Source organism: Dendrobates tinctorius, unplaced genomic scaffold, assembly GCF_039654945.1.
Source record: "Dendrobates tinctorius isolate UK_male_01 unplaced genomic scaffold, ASM3965494v1 ptg000014l, whole genome shotgun sequence".
Taxonomy (NCBI): Eukaryota; Metazoa; Chordata; class Amphibia; order Anura; family Dendrobatidae; genus Dendrobates; species Dendrobates tinctorius.
In genome coordinates, this window is record NW_027361682.1 from 8,926,324 (window position 1) to 8,947,114 (window position 20,791).

At 45.2% G+C, this 20,791-nt stretch overlaps 1 protein-coding gene across 1 annotated transcript in view; it reads left to right on the forward strand.

The window, feature by feature from the left end:
- LOC141070694 (uncharacterized) overlaps positions 1 to 20,791 on the forward strand; it is a 177,651-nt gene that overhangs the window by 79,438 nt on the left and 77,422 nt on the right. The gene's annotated exons all lie outside the window — the stretch shown is intronic.

The window sequence follows — 20,791 nt, forward strand, 5'->3', positions numbered from 1 at the left end:
GTGAAACCGGCCTTACACGGACCGACCTGCAGCATGTTTAAATGCCTGTTTACACGGGCAGACCAAGGTAAAGGATGCGCACTCGATCGTTCACTGCCCACAGGCTGTCATAGTTCTCAGCAGCGCGATTCCTATGAGTTGCAAAGAACGATTGTAACGGGGTCTACCAAGCTGTGGTACCTCTTTCAGTAACACCCCGTGTTTTCGGAGGTCCGCTCTGCATTGGCTGGAGTCTGAATGAATGACGCTGGCTGGAATTCCTTGGTTACATGAGCGCATATAAAAGATCACTGCTTCTCCACGTATTTCCAGTCTGACAACACTTTACTCACAGGACACAGAATATATCACACAGATACAGAGGGCCGGCCAATAGACAAGCGTCACACCAGACATGCATTACAAAAGCCGCAGGTGGCCTGAGCCTGCCGATGTTTACTGTGAGAATTACAAAGGTGGGGGGAGGGCGGACAAAAGGAGAATATCATGTCCCCTCTGCCCAGGGGCGCAGCCTGTGGGCTGATACATTAGGGACATGCATCTCACATGGAACCTATTATACATACATATAACTGCACAACATATTCTGGGTGCTGAGTGGTTCTGTAACACGTAACAACGATGACTTTTTTGTGCTGCGGAAAAGATAATTTTACCCGATGAACGAGAGATTTGCTTGTTCGTCGGATGATCGGCAACCAGTTTTCTACTCAAAATGATTATGAAACGAGTGCTTCTAATAATGCTCATTCACAGTGTAAATGAACAATTATTTGTGGCATGAACACTTCTATTGAGCTGCTTATTATTATTTATATACCACCATTGCTTCCATGGTGCTGTACATGAGAAGGGGTTACATACAGTCATATGTTAAAGTTTGGGCACCCCTATTAATGTTAACCTTTTTTCTTTATAACAATTTTAGATTTTGCAACAGCTATTTCAGTTTCATATATCTAATAACTGTTGGACTCAGTTATATTTCTCTATTCAAATAAGGTTTATTGTACTAACAGAAAAGGTGCAATCTGCATTTAAACAAAATTTGACCGGTGCAAAAGTATGGGCACCTCAACATAAAAGTGACATTAATATTTCGTAGATCCTCCTTTTGCAAAAATAACAGCCTTTAGTCACTTCCTGTAGCTATTAATGAGTTCCTTGATCCTGGATGAAGGTATTTGTGACCATTCCTGTTTACAAAACAGTTCCTGTTCAGTTAAGTTTGATGGTCGCCGAGCATGGACAGCCCGCTTCAAATCATCCCACAGATGTTCAATGATATTCAGGTCTGGGGACTGGGATGGCCATTCCAGAACATTGTAATTGTTCCTCTGCATGAATGCCTGAGAAGATTTGGAGCGGCGTTTTGGATCATTGTCTTGCTGAAATATCCATCCCCTGCGTAACTTCAACTTCATCACTGATTCTTGCACATTATTGTCAAGAATCTGCTGATACTGAGTTGAATCCATGCGACCCTCAACTTTAGCAAGATTCCCGGTGCCGGCATTGGCCACACAGCCCCAAAGCATGATGGAACCTCCACCAAATTTTACTGTGGGTAGCAAGTGTTTTTCTTGGAATGCTGTGTTTTTTAGCTTTCATGCATAGCGCCTTTTTGTATGACCAAACAACTCAATCTTTGTTTCATCAGTCCACAGGACCTACTTCCAAAATGTAACTGGCTTGTCCAAATGTGCTTTTGCATACCTCAGGCGACTCGGTTTGTGGCGTGCTTGCAGAAACGGCTTATTTCGCATCATTCTCCCATACAGCTTCTCCTTGTGCAAAGTGCGCTGTATTGTTGACCGATGCACAGTGACACCATCTGCAGCAAGATGATGCTGCAGGTCTTTGGAGGTGGTCTGTGGATTGTCCTTGACTGTTCTCACCATTCTTCTTCTCTGCCTTTCTGATATTTTTCTTGGCCTGCCACTTCTGGGCTTAACAAGAACTGCACCTGTTTTCTTCCATTTCCTTACTATGTTCCTCACAGTGGAAACTGACAGGTTAAATCTCTGAGACAACTTTTTGTATCCTTCCCCTGAAAAGCTATGTTGAATAATCTTTGCTTTCAGATCATTTGAGAGTTGTTTCGAGGAGCCCATGATGCCACTCTTCATAGGAGAATCAAATAGGAGAACTACTTGCAAGTGGCCACCTTAAATACCTTTTCTCATGATTTGATACACTTGGCTATGAAGTTCAAAGCTCAATGAGGTTACAAAACCAATTTAGTGCTTCAGAAAGTCTGTAAAAAATAGTTAAGTGTTCAAATCAAGAAAATGATAAGGGTGCCCATACTTTTGCATCGGTCAAATTTTGTTTTAATGCAGATTGCACATTTTCTGTTAGTACAATAAACCTCATTTGAATCCAGAAATATAACTGAGTCCATCAGTTATTAGATATATGAAACTGAAATAGCTGTTGCAAAAACCAAAATTGTTATAAAGAAAAAAGGTTAACATTAATAGGGGTGCCCAAACCTTTACATATGACTGTACAAATTACCGATATCACTTACAGTAAACAAACTAACAATCACAGACTGATACAGAGGGGAGAGGACCCTGTCCTTTCGGGCTTACATGCTACTGGATGGTGGGGAAGGAGACAGTAGGTTGGAGGGTTGCAGCAGCTCCAGTGATGGTGAGGCGGTAGCTCCAGTGGTGGTGAGGAGGCAGTAGGGATCATTGCATGCTGTAGGCTTTCCTGAAGAGATGGGTTTTCAGGTTCCGTCTGAAGGATCCGAGTGTGGTTGATAGTCGGACATTTTGGGGCAAAGAATTCCAGAGGATGGGGGATATTCGGGAGAAGTCTTGGAGGCTGTTGCGTGAGGAGCGAATAAGTGTGGAGGAGAGAAGGTGGTCATGAGAGGACCGGAGATTACGTGAGGGAAGATATCGGGAGATTAGTTCAGAGATATACGGAGGAGACAGGCTATAGATGACCTTGTAGGTCAGTATTAGTCATTTGAATTTGATACGCTGAGGGAATAGGAGCAAGTGAACAGATTTGCAGAGGGGAGAAGAGGAGGAGTAGCGAGGAGAGAGATGGATTAGTCGGGCAGCAGAGTTAAGGATGACCTGGAGAGGTGCGAGGGTGTTAGCAGGAAGACCACAGAAAAGGATGTTGCAATAGTCAAGGCGGGAGATGATAGGGCATGTACAAGCATTTTAGTAGAATGAGGGTTGAGGAAGGGACGGATTCTGGAAATATTTTTGAGCTGCAGGCGACAGGAGGTGGAGAGAGCTTGGATGTGCGGTTTGAAGTACAGGGCAGAGTCAAGGGTTACTCCGAGGCAAAAGAACCTCTGGTACAGGGGAAAGCGTGATGTCGTCAATTGTTATAGATAGGTCAGGTAAGGAAGATCTGTGAGATGGGGAAAGATGATCAGTTCAGATTTGTCCACATTGAGTTTGAGGAAGCGAGAGGAGAAGGAGGATATGGCTGATAGACACTCCGGGATTCTGGACAGCAGAGAGGTGACATCTGGGCCAGAGAGGTAGATCTGAGTATCATCGGCATAAAGGTGGTACTGGAATCCATGGGACTTTATGAGTTGCCCCAGGCCAAGTGTATAGATTGAGAAGAGTAGGGGTCCTAGAACAGAGCCTTGGGGGACTCCAACAGATAGAGGGTGGGATGAGGAGGTAGTGTGGGAGACACTTAATGTGCAGTTGGAAAGGTATGAGGAGATCCAGGATAGGGAGAGGTCTTTGATGCCAAAGGAGGAGAGGATCTGTAGTAGGAGGCCGTGGTCAACTGTGTTGAAAGCAGAGGACAGGTCTAGAAGGAGGAGTATAGAGTATTGTCCGTTAGCTTTGGCTGTAAGTAGGTCTTTGGTAATTTTGGTCAGGGCTGTCTCAGTGGAATGATGAGGACAGAAACCAGATTGTAGATTGTCAAAGAGCAAGTTAGATGAGAGGTGGGAGGAAAGTTCAGCGTGGATGTGCTGCTCCAGAAGTTTAGAAGCGAATGGGAGCAGCGATATTGGCGATAGCTGGACATGGCTGTTGGGTCAAGGGTTGGTTTTTAAAGGATAGGCGTGACTGTGGCATGTTTGAAAGCAGAAGGGAAGCTACCAGAAGTTAGTGATAGGTTGAAGAGGTGAGTTAGGGATGGAATAAGAGTGGTGGTGATGTTGGGGAGGAAGTGGGATGGGATAGGGTCAAGTGCACAAGTGGTGAGGTGTGATTTGAAGAGAAGATGCGCAAGCTCCCCTTCAGTGATGTTAGATAGGGAGGTTATGGGGTTTGGGCATTGGTCTGGTGTGTAAAGGAATTGTGGTGGTTGAGCAATAAAGACTTGCCGTGTTTGGTCTATCTTGTTTTTGAAGTGTGCGACAAAGTCCTCGGCAGAGATTAGGGAAGGCGGAGGAGGGAGTTAAAAGTATTGAACAACTGTTTGGGGTTGTGGAATAAGGAAGATACAAGGGATGTAAAGTAGGCCTGTTTAGCAGAGGTGAGGGCAGATTTGAATGCGAGTGTTGCTTGTTTGAGTGCAGTGAAGTCGTCTTGCAAATGCGTTTTCTTCCAGCGCCGTTCTGCAATTCTGGATGCTTGCCGAAGCTTTTTAGTGGTGTTATTCTGCAGGGTTGTCTATTGATTCGTCGCACTCTGTTAAGCATGACAGGGGTGACTGAGTCGATGGCTGATGCAAGAGTGGCATTGTAGAAACAAATGTCAGTGTCGTGGAGTGAAACCATGGAGGACAGTGGTAGAATAGAGTCAGAGAGTGTGCAAGTGTCTAGATGTGCGAGGTTTCTGCAGGGGTGTGCATGTTACTGGACATGGGTGACAGGTGAGGAGGACAGGGATGAGAACGTGAGTAGATGGTGGTCAGATAGAGGGAGAGGGGAGGTTGTGATGTTAGATAGAGAGCAGAGACGGGTAAAGACCAGGTCTAATGTGTGTCCGTCTGTGTGGGTGGCTGAGGAGGACCACTGACTAAGGCCAAAAGATGAAGCAAGGGACAGGAGTTTGGAGGCTGCTGACTTTTTTGATGTCAATGGGGATGTTGAAGTTGCCCATGATGATGGTTGGAATGTCAGCAGAGAGTGAAGGAGCCATGTGGAGAATTGGTCAATAAAGGCAGTGGTCGGGCCTGGCGGTCGGTATATGACGGCCACTTGGAGGTTGGAGGGGGAGTGGACAGAGTGGACTTCAAAAGAGGGGAGGATTAGGGAGGGAAGAGGTGGGATTGGGTTGAAGGTGTAGTTGGAAGAAAGGAGAAGGCCCACTCCTCCACCATGTCTGTTGCCAGGGCGAGGAGTGTTGGTGAAGTGGACGCCGCCGTAACATAGAGCAGCAGGGGAGGCGGGGTCGGAGGGTGTCAGCCATGTTTCGGTGAGGCCAAGGAAGGAAAAATTACGAGACGTAAAGAGGTCGTGAATAACATGGAGTTTATTGCGGACAGAGCCGGCATTCCAGAGTGATCCAGAGAGTGGGAGCAGGGTGGTGGATGTCAAGGGCACGGATTTGAGGCGGGAAAGATTTCTGGTGTTTTTATTGGGTTGGGAACGATAGAAGTGGGTAATAATTGGAGGTATGAGCTGTGGGTGTCCAGGGTTGGGAGATTTGTCGCTAGCAGTGAGGAGAAGCAGAGAGAGGGGAGAAGGAGAGTGGGTGGCTTGTTTTGTATTTTATTAGGAGAGCTCTGAAGTCGAGAAGCAGCTCAGCAGAGGTCAGGTGGGGAGGCAAGAGGGAAGGCAAGATTATTATTTGGTTAGCGGGTGCTGAGGTTTGTGGATAGCGAAGGAGAGTCAGGAGTAATGGAGCCAAAACTGTTAGAGCGTATGTCAGCATGATGAGAGTAAGTTTGAAGGCAAAAGAAATTTAGTACATATAAACACAGCGGGTAGTCATACCTTCTGGTCACTTCAGGCTCACTTCTGGCATATTTCTGATGTTATCCTTGCAAAAGACAGACCACGGTCAGACAGACCTGTGCCTCTGAATTTATAGCAACTTAACAGCACATGAAAAGGGCCAGATGTGATCACAAGGGAGGGGCAGCAGGGAGGCTGGACACAGACACAGAAGTCAAAGACGATTAATTAGAAGTCAGACGAGAAAATGCAAAAGGAGCTAGAGTCAAATGGACAGATAAGGCCAAATTGTGTTAGAATCAAGGAAATAATGTGAGAAAGCAGCCAGTGGACATACCAGTAATAGAGAGATACAGGGTGATTGGGATCAGAAAAGATGGCTTATTACTAGCAAAATAGAAAGGACTCATCCAGTGCTGCGTCTGTTCCCTGAGATTTGACCAGGTCACGTCACCTTTCTTCTTCACTGCCCCGTCAGAGCTTCTTTGCAGGAAATCTCACATAAGTCCTGCCCTGAGAAGCCATGACAGATAGTGGCGGCAGTTTGGGGGATTCGAGGGATGTGACAAGTGTCATCTAACTTTTATTAAAGGGGTTATCTACTACTGGGACAATTCCTTCTCAATCCCTGTGTTTCTCCGAGTAAAATAATAGCACTTAGGGCTGGTGCACTATCTCGTATGAGTGCTGTCTGTGGTTTTCGCAGATTGTACCTATGATATTCTATGGGGCTGCTCACATGTCATGGTTTTTTTTTATGAACCACGGAAAAAATCGGAGACGTTTCCTATTTTGATCCATTGGGTCAGATCAAAATCAGCAATGCAAGTGTATGGGTCCGGGAAAAAAAAATTGTTATGTCACGCGATCACCAGGAAAGCCAATGCCAACACTGCTGGGACAACGCCGGCTTTGGAGGTGAGTATAAGGGTATGTGCACACATAGCAGATTAGCCTTTGGAATTTTCTGCACAGAATCCGCATCTCGGCAGAAAACATAGAGCAAAACGCTTGCAGATTTCATGCGGAATTGATGTGGATTTCTTGCGGATTGTAATGCGTTTTTGCTGTGTGGATTTGTTAGGTGGTATTGGGAAATATTCTAAGAGAGAGCTGCAGATCTGCATGGATTTTTCCGCAGCGTGTGCACAGCAATTCTTAATTTACCATTCACTAACATTGGCTGTGCACTAAGGATATGTGCACATGTTGCGGATTTGCCTGCAGAATTTTTTGCACAGAATCTGCATCTCTTGCCAGAAAACGCAGGTAAAAATCAGCACGTTTTTGATGCGTATTTGATGCACATTTGTCTGCGTTTTTGTAAGCTAAATAAAGATCTGTTATTGAGCAAAAAAAGAGTTGTGATGTCATTTCTTTGTCCAACCTCTTATTTTGCATACTCCATTACACACACAGATAGATGGATCTATATATATATATATATTGTGAGGTAGCGCTGTCATGTAAGTAAGGGGTTCTCGATTGCAGCGATCGAAAAACACATCCGGCACAGGATTTTCCAACAAATCATAGTCTATAAGGTTTATTCATCCTTCATAAACCTCCAGCAGCAATATACACAGCATTACAGGAGAGCGTCCATTATACAGGCTATTTAGCCCCAGGGTTATCTCACCCACGTCAGGGTTCCCATATGGCTGTTTCTCCAGGCCGCAGAAGTCCACTCACTCCTCAGGGACTCTCAGATACTGGCCGCCATTACACACACACAGCCGCTCCACAGGCTGCTGTTAGTGAGGAGATCCTTCTCCTCACGGGACCTTCCAAACTGGACCAATCAGGTCCCAGCATTCACTCCATGTGACCTAACCTGGCCACATTATATGGTCCATAGCCACGCCCACCGGGTCACATGACTGACCTCACCACAGGTCCTTCACACAGACATATATACTTTACAATAGCATTCATAAACATACATATGTCTCTATCTCAAGGTCACCCACCTTGAGATACATAATGGCTCTTCAACCACTCACACTCTTGGGACATCCACACAGCGCCCCCTTGTGGACACAGTGGTCATTACACCACATACCTCCCCCCTATGTTCAAACTTGTGGGGTTGAACACACAACATCACACCAGGGTCTCGAGACCGGGCACGTATTGCACCTTGCCCCACAGGTCGAGAGAACTGTCTCCATTTGTCATACGGCCTCATCTCTACATTAGGCCTCCCCCGCCCCCAGCGGTCATAATACCGGTCATTGTCTTTGACCCTCCAGTCACGGTCTGTTTGCATCATCAGACACTGTTTAGTCACCACACTGTTACAGTGCCCCTTGTCACCTGATCTTTCTCTCATTGACCGTCTCTCTCGGTTGGTGCGGTCATAAGTCTTAGTCGATCCTGCTGTCTGGCACGAGTCTGACTCAGTCAACGTCTCACAGGAACTACAGCCCTTCAACCTCGTACGGTCTGTCGAATTGCCACTCGCTGACATTCTTCGGCCATCTGCCATGTCACTTCTTGGCGGTACCCCTGGGGTCCTTACATCTTGGTATGAAGGCGGCCGCCACCTGGTATTCCGCACTTCTTTATTAATCCGCTGGCGGTCCAGCTTCAACTGTTCAATCTCTTGCAGGTACCCCACTCTATACTCCAAGAGTAATTGAAAGTTCCTCAGGCTTTCCATGGAGCCAACCACCATCATGGGAATCCTTCCCACTTCACCAGACACCTGGTCTTCGTCATCAGGAGGGATCCTCACCCTCACCACACCGGAGACATTCACAAGGTCCTGCATCACCTTCCCGGACCTTCCAATGATTCTCCCAATCAGAGCTTTGGGTACCGGAACCACATCTTTCCTCAAACCCAACCGATCCATAGCCTCTCTTGCTATCTCTAGGCGTCGAGCAGCCTTCATATTACTCCGCCTAACCAATTGTTTGACACGTAGACACTGCAAATGCATCTCTTTCAGGACAGCTACTCGGTTTGATGTGTTTTCCCTAGCTGATACTATCACCAACTGCCGAGTCTCAGGTGCCCAGTGCACCTTACACGCTTTGACCGCCTCTTTGAAAGCCTCATGCACACCTTCCTCAGCACAGGCTTTTTGCATGTCTTCTGGTACATCAATTACAACCTTGAAGGTCGTGGACTTGCTCTCATCCTGGACAGATGGCTCTGGGTTCCCCACGGACACTTCCCTCAAGATATCTGTCATGACCGGATGACTGTCTTGTGCAGCTCTTGGCTCACCATCTTCCTGAAATTTACAGTCTTCAGGACCCTTTTCCAAGATGGGCTTTGTCAGTTCTGCCTTGCTATCAGTCGGGGACGGCCGCTGTACGTCTTCACCCATCCACTTCTTCTCCCACAGAAGACCTTTTACTACTCCACTGAGTTCTTGCAGAACTTTATCTCGCTCCTCTGCCAGGTAGCGACGCTCATCCTCTCTCCTGAGAATCTCCTGTTGATGCTTCTCTTGGGCCTCTCTGAGCACCTCCATATCCTTCACTATAGCTTTGTTCATAGTTTGACACTCTGACAGGTGACCCCTGAGCTCAGAGACTTCCTTCTCCAGCTCATCCACTCTGTGCTCAGCTGTTTGTCTCAGGCCTCTTTCTTGTTTGACACATTCATCCACCTCCTCTCTGAGGGCCTTATTCAGTCCTTGCCATGTTACCATGTGGCCTTTGAGCTCAGAGACTTCTTTCTCTAGCCCTTCTATTCTGTGCTCCCTTTCTTTCTCAGAGCCACAGTCACCCCCAGAGATTAAGTCATCCCTCCAGTTACTCACTAACCGTGTGACTACTTCCGCCGTCTTACTCACCAGGTCAGCGTCAGTTTTGTCACGAGATGTCAGGTCCGTCCGTTGGGCTGACATACCCCTTTTCCCAGTCACTTCCACCTCTGACCTCTCCCCGTCAGGAACCGTCACCGTCTTAATATCTGTTAGCCCAACTATAGGAACGTCTCCCTCCTCGTACCATAGGTCATCCAACATGACAAAGTCCCGGCCGCCCTCCAAGGTATACACCAAGTCTGGTGGTATCACGCCACCTTGGCACTCACTGCCTCCAGGCCCCTCAAACACCACTCTGTCTAGCATATAGTTCACCGTGACCCCATGTTTACAGCGAACCTGGGCCATTTTCTCGGTCAGACAGAAAGTGAGAGGAGTTCCTATCAGAGTCACCTGACTCTTGGAGTCCAACCGTCCCGAGATTCCTTCCCGGTGCAGCATCACTGTACACACTTGCGGCCCGTCATGCTCCGGAAAGTATATCCCACATTCTGGAAACGACATACACGTACACTGCAGTTTCCCAGACATACCCACTGAGTCACCCAGTGCTGTCACTTCTTCAAACTTGGCCCCTTTCTGGACCACCACCCCACTTTGGGTTGCCGCCCCCTCCCGGGACTCTACCCCTTTTTGGGTTACCACGCCAATTTGGGTCACCCCCCCTTCTGGGACTCCACCTCTTTTTTGGTTACAACCCCCATTTGGGACTCCACCCCCTTTTGGGCTACCACCCCAATTTGGGTCACCGCCCCCTTTTGGGACTCCACCCCCTTTCGGGATCTCCCCATATCTGTTATACCGGTCTTCTCAGACCACAGTTCACACCACACAGTTTATGTCTCTCACGATACCAGACAAGTCCTTGTTGGCACCACCACAGCTCCTGCTGTCACCGATCACTGGCACCACCGGCTGCTGTTCACACACACAGCGGCTGGAGTCACTGCAGCTCCTGCTGCGCCGTCTTCATGGACCCGCCGATCCACCGGAAGCCGCTTGTCACCTTCGTGACCCCACTGAGCCACATCAAGCCGCTTGTCACCTTCTTGACTCCCACTGAGCCACCGCAGGCTGAGTCGAGAAAAAAGAAAAAAAAACACCACAAAAAAAACTCACGTGTCCTGACTGTGCGCTATTCAGGACGCTCCTGTCTCCACCTGAGACCGTCCAACACACAGGGCGCACCGGGTGAGATTCAGGGAGCGACCCTCCTCCCAGGGTCTCCCCACACACCGGCCTCACCAGGTCCAGGGGCTCAGCGGGTGCTATTCAGGACATCCGTCTCGGCCTGAGACTGCCAAACACTTAAGCCTCACCAGGTCCAAGGTCCTACCATGTGCTCCAGGGCTCTTCCCAACACTGACCCTCCAGGACCTTGCTCACTGAACCCTCCAGGAACACAGTCTTTACCACTGACCCAGGTCAGTAAAACACTTTTTTTTTTGTTCCCTTCTTTCCCGACCGGCACCTGCTGGCCGCGCAGGTTCTCGGACCTCTCTACCGCAGAGGTATCCAATAAGTCTTTGCCACTGACTCCTGTCAGCACATCACATGGCTTTAAGACCGTCAGCCCTCCTGGCTCAGCGTTGCCCCCAGCAACCGAATCTGCAGTCCTTTTCCGTTGCCCCTAGCAACAAGGCTACAATATTGCCCTTTGCTTTCTCCACCATATGTGAGGTAGCGCTGTCATGTAAGTAAGGGGTTCTCGCTTGCAGCGATCGAAAAACACATCCGGCACAGGATTTTCCAACAAATCATAGTCTATGAGGTTTATTCATCCTTCATAAACCTCCAGCAGCAATATACACAGCATTACAGGAGAGCGTCCATTATACAGGCTATTTAGCCCCAGGGTTATCTCACCCACGTCAGGGTTCCCATATGGCTGTTTCTCCAGGCCGCAGAAGTCCACTCACTCCTCAGGGACTCTCAGATACTGGCCGCCATTACACACACAGCCGCTCCACAGGCTGCTGTTAGTGAGGAGATCCTTCTCCTCACGGGACCTTCCAAACTGGACCAATCAGGTCCCAGCATTCACTCCATGTGACCTAACCTGGCCACATTATATGGTCCATAGCCACGCCCACCAGGTCACATGACTATGACCTCACCACAGGTCCTTCACACAGACATATATACTTTACAATAGCATTCATAAACATACATATGTCTCTATCTCAAGGTCACCCACCTTGAGATACATAATGGCTCTTCAACCACTCACACTCTTGGGACATCCACACAGCGCCCCCTCGTGGACACAGTGGTCATTACACCACAATATATATATATATATATATATATATATATATATACATACAGTGGGGCAAAAAAGTATTTAGTCAGTCAGCAATAGTGCAAGTTCCACCACTTAAAAAGATGAGAGGCGTCTGTAATTTACATCATAGGTAGACCTCAACTATGGGAGACAAACTGAGAAAAAAAAATCCAGAAAATCACATTGTCTGTTTTTTTTTCATTTTATTTGCATATTATGGTGGAAAATAAGTATTTGGTCAGAAACAAAATTTCATCTCAATACTTTGTGAAATATCCTTTGTTGGCAAAGACAGAGGTCAAACGTTTTCTGTAAGTCTTCACAAGGTTGCCACACACTGTTGTTGGTATGTTGGCCCATTCCTCCATGCAGATCTCCTCTAGAGCAGTGATGCTTTTGGCTTTTCGCTTGGCAACACGGACTTTCAACTCCCTCCAAAGGTTTTCTATAGGGTTGAGATCTGGAGACTGGCTAGGCCACTCCAGGACCTTGAAATGCTTCTTACGAAGCCACTCCTTTGTTGCCCTGGCGGTGTGCTTTGGATCATTGTCATGTTGAAAGACCCAGCCACGTTTCATCTTCAATGCCCTTGCTGATGGAAGGAGGTTTTCACTCAAAATCTCTCGATACATGGCCCCATTCATTCTTTCATGTACCCGGATCAGTCGTCCTGGCCCCTTTGCAGAGAAACAGCCCCAAAGCATGATGTTTCCACCACCATGCTTTACAGTAGGTATGGTGTTTGATGGAGGCAACTCAATATTCTTTTTCCTCCAAACACGACAAGTTTTGTTTCTACCAAACAGTTCCAGTTTGGTTTCATCAGACCATAGGACATTCTCCCAAAACTCCTCTGGATCATCCAAATGGTCTCTAGCAAACTTCAGACGGGCCCGGACATGTACAGGCTTAAGCAGTGGGACACGTCTGGCACTGCAGGATCTGAGTCCATGGTGGCGTAGTGTGTTACTTATGGTAGGCCTTGTTACATTGGTCCCAGCTCTCTGCAGTTCATTCACTAGGTCCCCCCGCGTGGTTCTGGGATTTTTGCTCACCGTTCTTGTGATCATTCTGACCCCACGGGGTGGGATTTTGCGTGGAACACCAGATCGAGGCAGATTATCAGTGGTTTTGTATGTCTTCCATTTTCTAATTATTGCTCCCACAGTTGATTTCTTCACTCCAAGCTGGTTGGCTATTGCAGATTCAGTCTTCCCAGCCTAGTGCAGGGCTACAATTTTGTTTCTGGTGTCCTTTGACAGCTCTTTGGTCTTCACCATAGTGGAGTTTGGAGTCAGACTGTTTGAGGGTGTGCACAGGTGTCTTTTTATACTGATAACAAGTTTAAACAGGTGCCATTACTACAGGTAATGAGTGGAGGAAAGAGGAGACTCTTAAAGAAGAAGTTACAGGTCTGTGAGAGCCAGAAATCTTGATTGCTTGTTTCTGACCAAATACTTATTTTCCACCATAATATGCAAATAAAATGAAAAAAAAAACAGACAATGTGATTTTCTGGATTTTTTTTTCTCAGTTTGTCTCCCATAGTTGAGGTCTACCTATGATGTAAATTACAGACGCCTCTCATCTTTTTAAGTGGTGGAACTTGCACTATTGCTGACTGACTAAATACTTTTTTGCCCCACTGTATACACACTGCTCAAAAACAACAGAATATAACTCCAAGTAAATCAAACTTCTGTGAAATCAAACTGTACACTTAGGAAGCAACACTGATAATCAATTTCACATGCTGTTGTGCAAATGGAATAGACAACAGATGGAAATTATTGGCAATTATCAAGACACTCTCAATAAAGGAGTGGTTCTGCAGGTGGGGACCACATCTCAGTACCAATGCTTTCACTTGTGGGGGGTTTCCACTGTTTAGGCACATCAGGGGCTCTCCAAACGTGACATGGCGTCCGATCTGAATTCCAGCCAATTTTGCATTGAAAAAGTCAAACGGCGCTCCTTCCCTTCTGAGCTCTGCCATGCGCCGAAACAGTGGTTCCCCCCACATATCAGGTTTCAGCGTACTCGGGACAAATTGCACAATAACTTTTGCAGTCTAATTTCTCCTGTTACCCTTGGTAAAATAAAAAAAATTGGACCTGAAGTAATTTTTTTTGTGAAAAAAATGTTCATTTTTTTTAAACATTCAAAAAATTCTTATGAAGCACCTGAAGGATTAATAAACTTCTTGAATGTGGTTTTGAGCACCTTGAGGGGTGCAGTTTTTAGAATGGTGTCACTTTAGGGTATTTTCTATCATATAGACCCCTCAAAGTGGCTTCAAATGTGATGCGGTCCGTAAAATTAAAATGGTGTTGCAAAAATGAGAAATCGCTGGTTAACTTTTAACCCTTATAACTTCCTAACAAAAAAAAATTTTGGTTCCAAAATTGTGCTGATGTAAAGTAAACATGTGGGAAATGTTGCTTATTAAGTTTTTTGTGTGCCATATCTCTGTGATTTAAGGGCATAAAAATTAAAATTTGGAAAATTGCTAAATTTTCGCCAAATTTCCGTTTTTTTAACAAATAAACGCAAGTTATATGAATGAAATTTTGCCACTAACATGAAGGACAATATGTCACGAGATCCATGGAAGCGTTTCAGAGTTATTACCTCATAAAGGGACAGTGGTCAGAATTGTAAAAATTGGCCCGGTCATGAACGCGCAAACCACCCTTGGGGGTAAAGGGGTTAAACCCACCCCTGGGTGGATTTGTAGGTAGCTGGTCCCCCCCGTCTCACCAGCTACCTGAAGACTTTTCCCTAATACACTGGAACGAAAGATCAGCTCTGCTGATCAGCACATAAGCCTTCATCCCAAGGCCTCCCACCTTGGGATACATTACGATCATTCATCATCCTACTCCTATTAGGACACTGTAAATGCTTATACACCTGTCCTGGGACACCCACACAGCGCCCCCTAGCGGACACAGTAGTCACTACACCACAACACCTATGAAGATATTGCATTACAAACCAGACATTTGCAGCTAGAAAAGTCATTTACCACATTAACAATGCATAGAGTGTGTTTCTGGATCATTTATGTTTGCTTCATTGGAAAAAACTGCCTTTCTTTTAAAAATAAGGAAATTTCTAAGGGACCCTAAATTTTTGAACGGTAGTGTATGCATGTATCTATAGATAGATATATTGATAGATTGTAGTGCAGCACTTACTGAGTGTGTTGGGGCACGGTTTTGCTCACATAAACAGTCTATGAGGTTTATTTTACACAGCATAAACCACATGTAGGCCCTGTTGCACGTCACAGGCCTACCACCGTAATACTTCAACATATGGCTTAAACTTGCAGTCCCTAAACACGCCGGACCTCTCTGTCCAGTGACCGTGGGCGACCGCCAAATAGTTCCTTAATGTTCACAGAACAATACAAGCACCAACAGTCTGTGGAGGTACCTTACAGGAGCTCCTGCTCCAGACACCGACTCCTTGTCAGTTGTCTCTCTCCCGGGGAAGCTGCCTTACTGGGATCACCGTCTTTGTGACCAGGGCACTCCAGACAGTCCAGACCCTCAGAAGGTTGGTAGCTCCCCCACGCAGGGCCGTCACAGATTCTGCTCACACATGGCCTCACCGGGTGCTATTTAGGACATCTGTCCCCCCCGGGACCGTCCAACCATCCAACACACAGGCCTCACCGCGTGCTATTCAGTGATCCGATCCTACAGCCAGGACCTCCCAACACACCAGCCTCCAGGTCCAAGGCCTCACCATGTGCTCTTCAGGAAGTTAGCAACTCCCAACATATAGGCCTTCCAGGACTTTGCACTCTGACCACTCAGGTTCAAAAGACATGACCATGTGACCAGACCTCAGTCACATTATATATCCCAAACCACCCCCATATGTGGGCGGTGTATATGTGGCTAGCCGATCCCGCCCAGCTCTCCGACTAGAACTATAAGCCCTCCTTATAGATAAATAAACTCATGGACTAGAAGTCCCAGCACAAAAACATCATTTTTGGGCTTACAGTGCAGGGGACCTCTGCGACACATACCGGCCATTTACAATCATGCCGGTCACTGTTTCACCATCACAATCAAGGAAACGCCTACATGCATATCCTGAAGAGCACATACAGCGCCCCCTAGCTGTAACAGGGGGTCACTGCATCACAAGATATATCTACCTACCTATAGATACATCTATAGATAGATATATCGATAGATAGATAATCACAAGGCCGATGTTTATTAATGAAAAATGTTTAATTTCGGAAAAACGGAAAAAAACGGAAAAAAAATAAGACACCTATCCATTACTAATCCTATAGTTGTTAAGGGTTAAAAAAAAAACAAAAAACACACATCCAGAAAAATGTTGTTTAATGAAATAAAACACTACACAGTTTTGCCATCTTTATTATACGCCTAGTCCATGCAATGCCCTCGATCTCCTGAAAAAAATAAATAAGTAAATAAACAAATACTCCATGTTTCGACATAATTCATTTAATAACGAGTGTCCCATGATGATCTCCCCTATGGAGCTGTCACATCAGGAGATGTGACCTCTCTACAGGGCCTGCAGTGACACACTGACAGGAGACAATGGCTCCTCCAGTGTTATCACTGAGGGTTCACTGGAGTTCAGGCTCTCACTTTACAGCAATGCTGTGTGAGGGTTAGGGTTAAGGATAGGGTTACGGTTATGGGACCTCTTTCCCAGCAGCGGAGGGATACATCGCGGAGGATTACCTTTGCCTGTCAGTTCATCGTGGGAGCCCCTGTAGAGCACTGACATCACCCGATGTCAGTGTTCTACACGGGAGATCATCGTGGCACACTTGTTATTAACTGGACTACAGCGGAAAGGTAAGTATAGGTTGGTTTATTTTTATTTTCATTAGGAGATCGAGGACTTCGGGGACTAGGTGATTGGTGAGTATGTACTTTATGCTATATGTTGTATGTACTGTCTGTAATGTATGTGTATATGTACCGTATGCTCTGTATGTTTTTTTTTTTTTTTTTTGTACACTTGACATGCATTGTCTTTTTGGACTACTTTCCCATCACCGGCAATGCAGTAGTCCCATCAGACAATGGCTGCTTAGACAGAATACACACAGGGATCCACAGACACGCACACACAGGGACACACAGATTGGAACACACACACGCAGACACACACAGACACCCAAACACACATACACGGAGACCCCCAATCACACAGACACGCACTTAACTCCAGCCACACACATCCCTCCTCCTGGTCTGCAGCATTTTTAGCATGCACATCCGCAGCAAATCCACAGATCTTTTTTACATCTGTGGTTTTGCTGCGGATGTTCCTGACTCAATAGAAGTCAAAGTGTGCGTAAATGCTGCAGATCCCAAAAAGAATTGACTACATGGTGCGGGAAAAAATCCGCTGCGTTTCTGCGCTGATGCCATTGAATATGATAGAGAACAACTGCAGGAGCAAGATGCTAGAATCGAGTCTATGGAGCTTAAGTGTGAAGACTTGGAGAATCGTTCACGCCGAGGTAACATCAGAATCAAAGGACTACCAGAAAGTTGCACCAATTTAATGGAGGTTGCGTCGAACCTCTTTTTCGCTCTCTTGCCTCAAGCAGAATCTAACTCTTTAAAAATAACCAGAATCCACAGAGCTCTGGGAGGTCCCAAACCAGATGTTTCGCCAAGGGATGTTGTACTTAAAATGCACCATGTAGATGCCAGAGACTTGATCTTATCAGCAGCTCGTAAAATGAATAATTTACCAGATGTTCAAGATACGGTCTCTTCATTCCCTGACATCTGTCCGGCGACTCTACTGATGAGAAAAGCCAAGAAAGACACAACAATGGCCTTAATCAAAGCAAACATCAAATACAGATGGGGATTTCTGCATGCTCTAATCTTTTCACATGGCAACTCCACCTACTCCCCAAAAAATCAAGAGGAAGGCAGAAGGGCACTGGAAAAAGCAGGCATCACGATCATAGAGTCGGGAACATTACACAGAGACAGAGGCCTCGCAGAGAATGGATAGAAGCTCGCCGTACCAGGCCCAACAATTTACAACACAATAAGCAGTCTGCTTCCTGAGACTCCTGTCGACGTCACGTAAGTCCTGGAACGGACCTAAAATGAGCAATCAAAATACTGAGACATTGTTCTGATAGTATTATTACTTGATGTCTTTCATGACTTGTTACGAATAATATTACTTCTTTTTTTTCTCTAATTCTGGAGTGCTGTGCCCCTGGAGTAAGTTTTATGCCACTCCACTTTGGGCTGCTGTTGTTTCTGGCCCTACTAATAATGGGTCGGCACACCTTAGCCCACATAATGGTCAATGGTTGTGACCATTTCTCCTGTTACTTTATTTCTGTTCACCTTACCACCCCACTTTTCCCTACCAGAGTGTTGATGAGATTTAAACATGTAGCCAGATTGTTAGTCGACGTGAAACAACCTATTCCAAGTGTTACCTCATTAGTCGATTTAATTAGAAACCCCTTAAACAAACTAGATGTATAGGACGCTGTCACACAATGTAAGGGGGTTCAATTATTGGCTACCTGAAACATTCCCCTAAAGTGTTATTTCTACAGGAAACTCATTTTTCCAATAACTCATCTCCCAAATAATTTCATAAGCTTTACACAAGATTTTTCCTGGCTTCTCATAATAAAAAAACGAGTGGAGTCGCCATATTACTTCATAACTCTTTTCCATTTATACAAGAGGGTATGGTTGCAGACACAGCGGGTAGATATATAATTCTTTGGGGAACAGTACAAGAAAAATGAATCTGTCTTGTCAACTGCTATGCCCCTCCAACGTTACAAATGAAAACAATCAAATCTATTGCTAGATCCTTAAATTCCATTTCCTACGACACTATCATATGGGGTGGCAATTTTAATTTGACTGTAAACCCAACCCTTAATAGCTCCAATAAAAAGAGGCCTGACATGTCAAAGAAGGAAAAAACTATACTTGAGAATATCCTCCAAGCCCATCATTTAGTTGATACATGGAGAGAATCTCCTAGACAAACAAGAGGTTATACCTATTTCTCTAATGTTTAAAACTCATATTCCAGGATAGATTGGATTCTTACTAACTCAGAGAACATACCTTCACTGATGTATTCTAGACATGTCCCCTCCTCATGGTCTGATCATGACAGTGTACTTTCTGTGTTCAAATTAGAAGTAGCAAATACTAGGTTATATACATGGAGGTTAAATGAATCTTTGTTATCCGACCCCCATACAAGAATAACGATTGAGCAAGAGCTCAAAGCCTTTTTTCTTTCAAACATCACCCCTGATACCTCTATAGGCAATGCATGGATGGCCCATAAATAATATATCACTGGCGTACTCATTAGGATAGCTTGTCAAAAGAAAAGAAACCGCCTCCAAGAGCAACTCACCCTCGAAAATGAACTTTATAAATTAGAAATCTCCAATCAATCAAATCCTTCACTATATCTCACTAAACTTATCTACGATTTAAAACTACAGTTGAAAACTTTACTAACGACTCGTACTGAAAAAGCAATCAGGTGGACACAAGCAACATTTTATCGATTTTCTAACAAAATGGACCGAATGCTTGCACGAAAATGAAAACAAAAAGAGAGATTAAATTCCATATTCTCCATAAAAGATGAGCAGTCTAAAATTACTTTCAACCCAAACAGAATTTATGAAACATTTCAAAAATATTATCAAAAACTGTATACAGATAGTACAAATTTCTCTTTACCCAAATTGGATGATTTCCTAACTAATGTACCAATACCGTCCCTAACCCCAACTTTCACGGCTACACTACATTCTCCTATTTCCGAAGAGGAAATAAATTCCACCATAAATCATCTAAAAACTGGAAAAGCTCCAGGCCCCGGTGGGCTGACTGCACTATACTATAAAAAATTCTCAAACATCCTGCTCAAGCATATACAAACATACTGTAATAGCATGCTAACAGGTCAAGCCATGCCGCCAGAATACTACACAGCACATATCACAGTTATCCCAAATCGAGGGAGGGACCCATTACTTACAAAAAACTACAGGCCCATTTCCTTATTGAATTTGGATCTCAAGATCTTCTCCTCTATAATTGCCAATAGGATTAATAAATGTTTGCCTAACCTCATTCACAAAGATCAGGTAGGATTCATTCCAACAAGACAGGCCCCGGACAATATCCGCAAGAATCTAAATATTATTCATACCGCCAATAAACGTAAAACCCCCATGACAGTACAGGCTGTAGATATAGAAAAAGCTTTCAACACCGTTATATGGCCATACATGTTTAATATAAAGCATAGAATGAGGATATCGCAACAACTGATTGATTCGCTTAAACTTCTCTACAATAACCTGGTAGCATATTTAAAACTGCCTTTGACCGTTCCTAAACTAATAATCATAAATAGAGGAACTAGGCAAGGTTGCCCCCTATCCCCAGCCCTATTTGCTATGGTAATGGAACCTTTGGCGCAAAAGATACGTTTACACCCTGATATCTCAGGTCAAACTATTGGTAAACAGGAATACAAGGTCAGTCTGTTTGCCGACGACCTCCTTTTAACTCTGACAAACCCCCACATATCTTTGCCTAATCTTTTAAGCAGACTTAAACATTTTGAGGAAATTTCAGGTTTAAAGGTCAATGTTGATAAATCAGAAATTATGTTCCTGAACACCCCTTCGGATAAACAAGCCTCAATAATAGAGAAATTCCGTTTCCGACACGCGAAGCGATATATCACCAACCTAGGAATAAATCTTACGCCATCCAAATCCACTCTATTTAAGCATAACTATACCCCCCTACTTCAAAAACTAACAGATTCCCTATCAAAA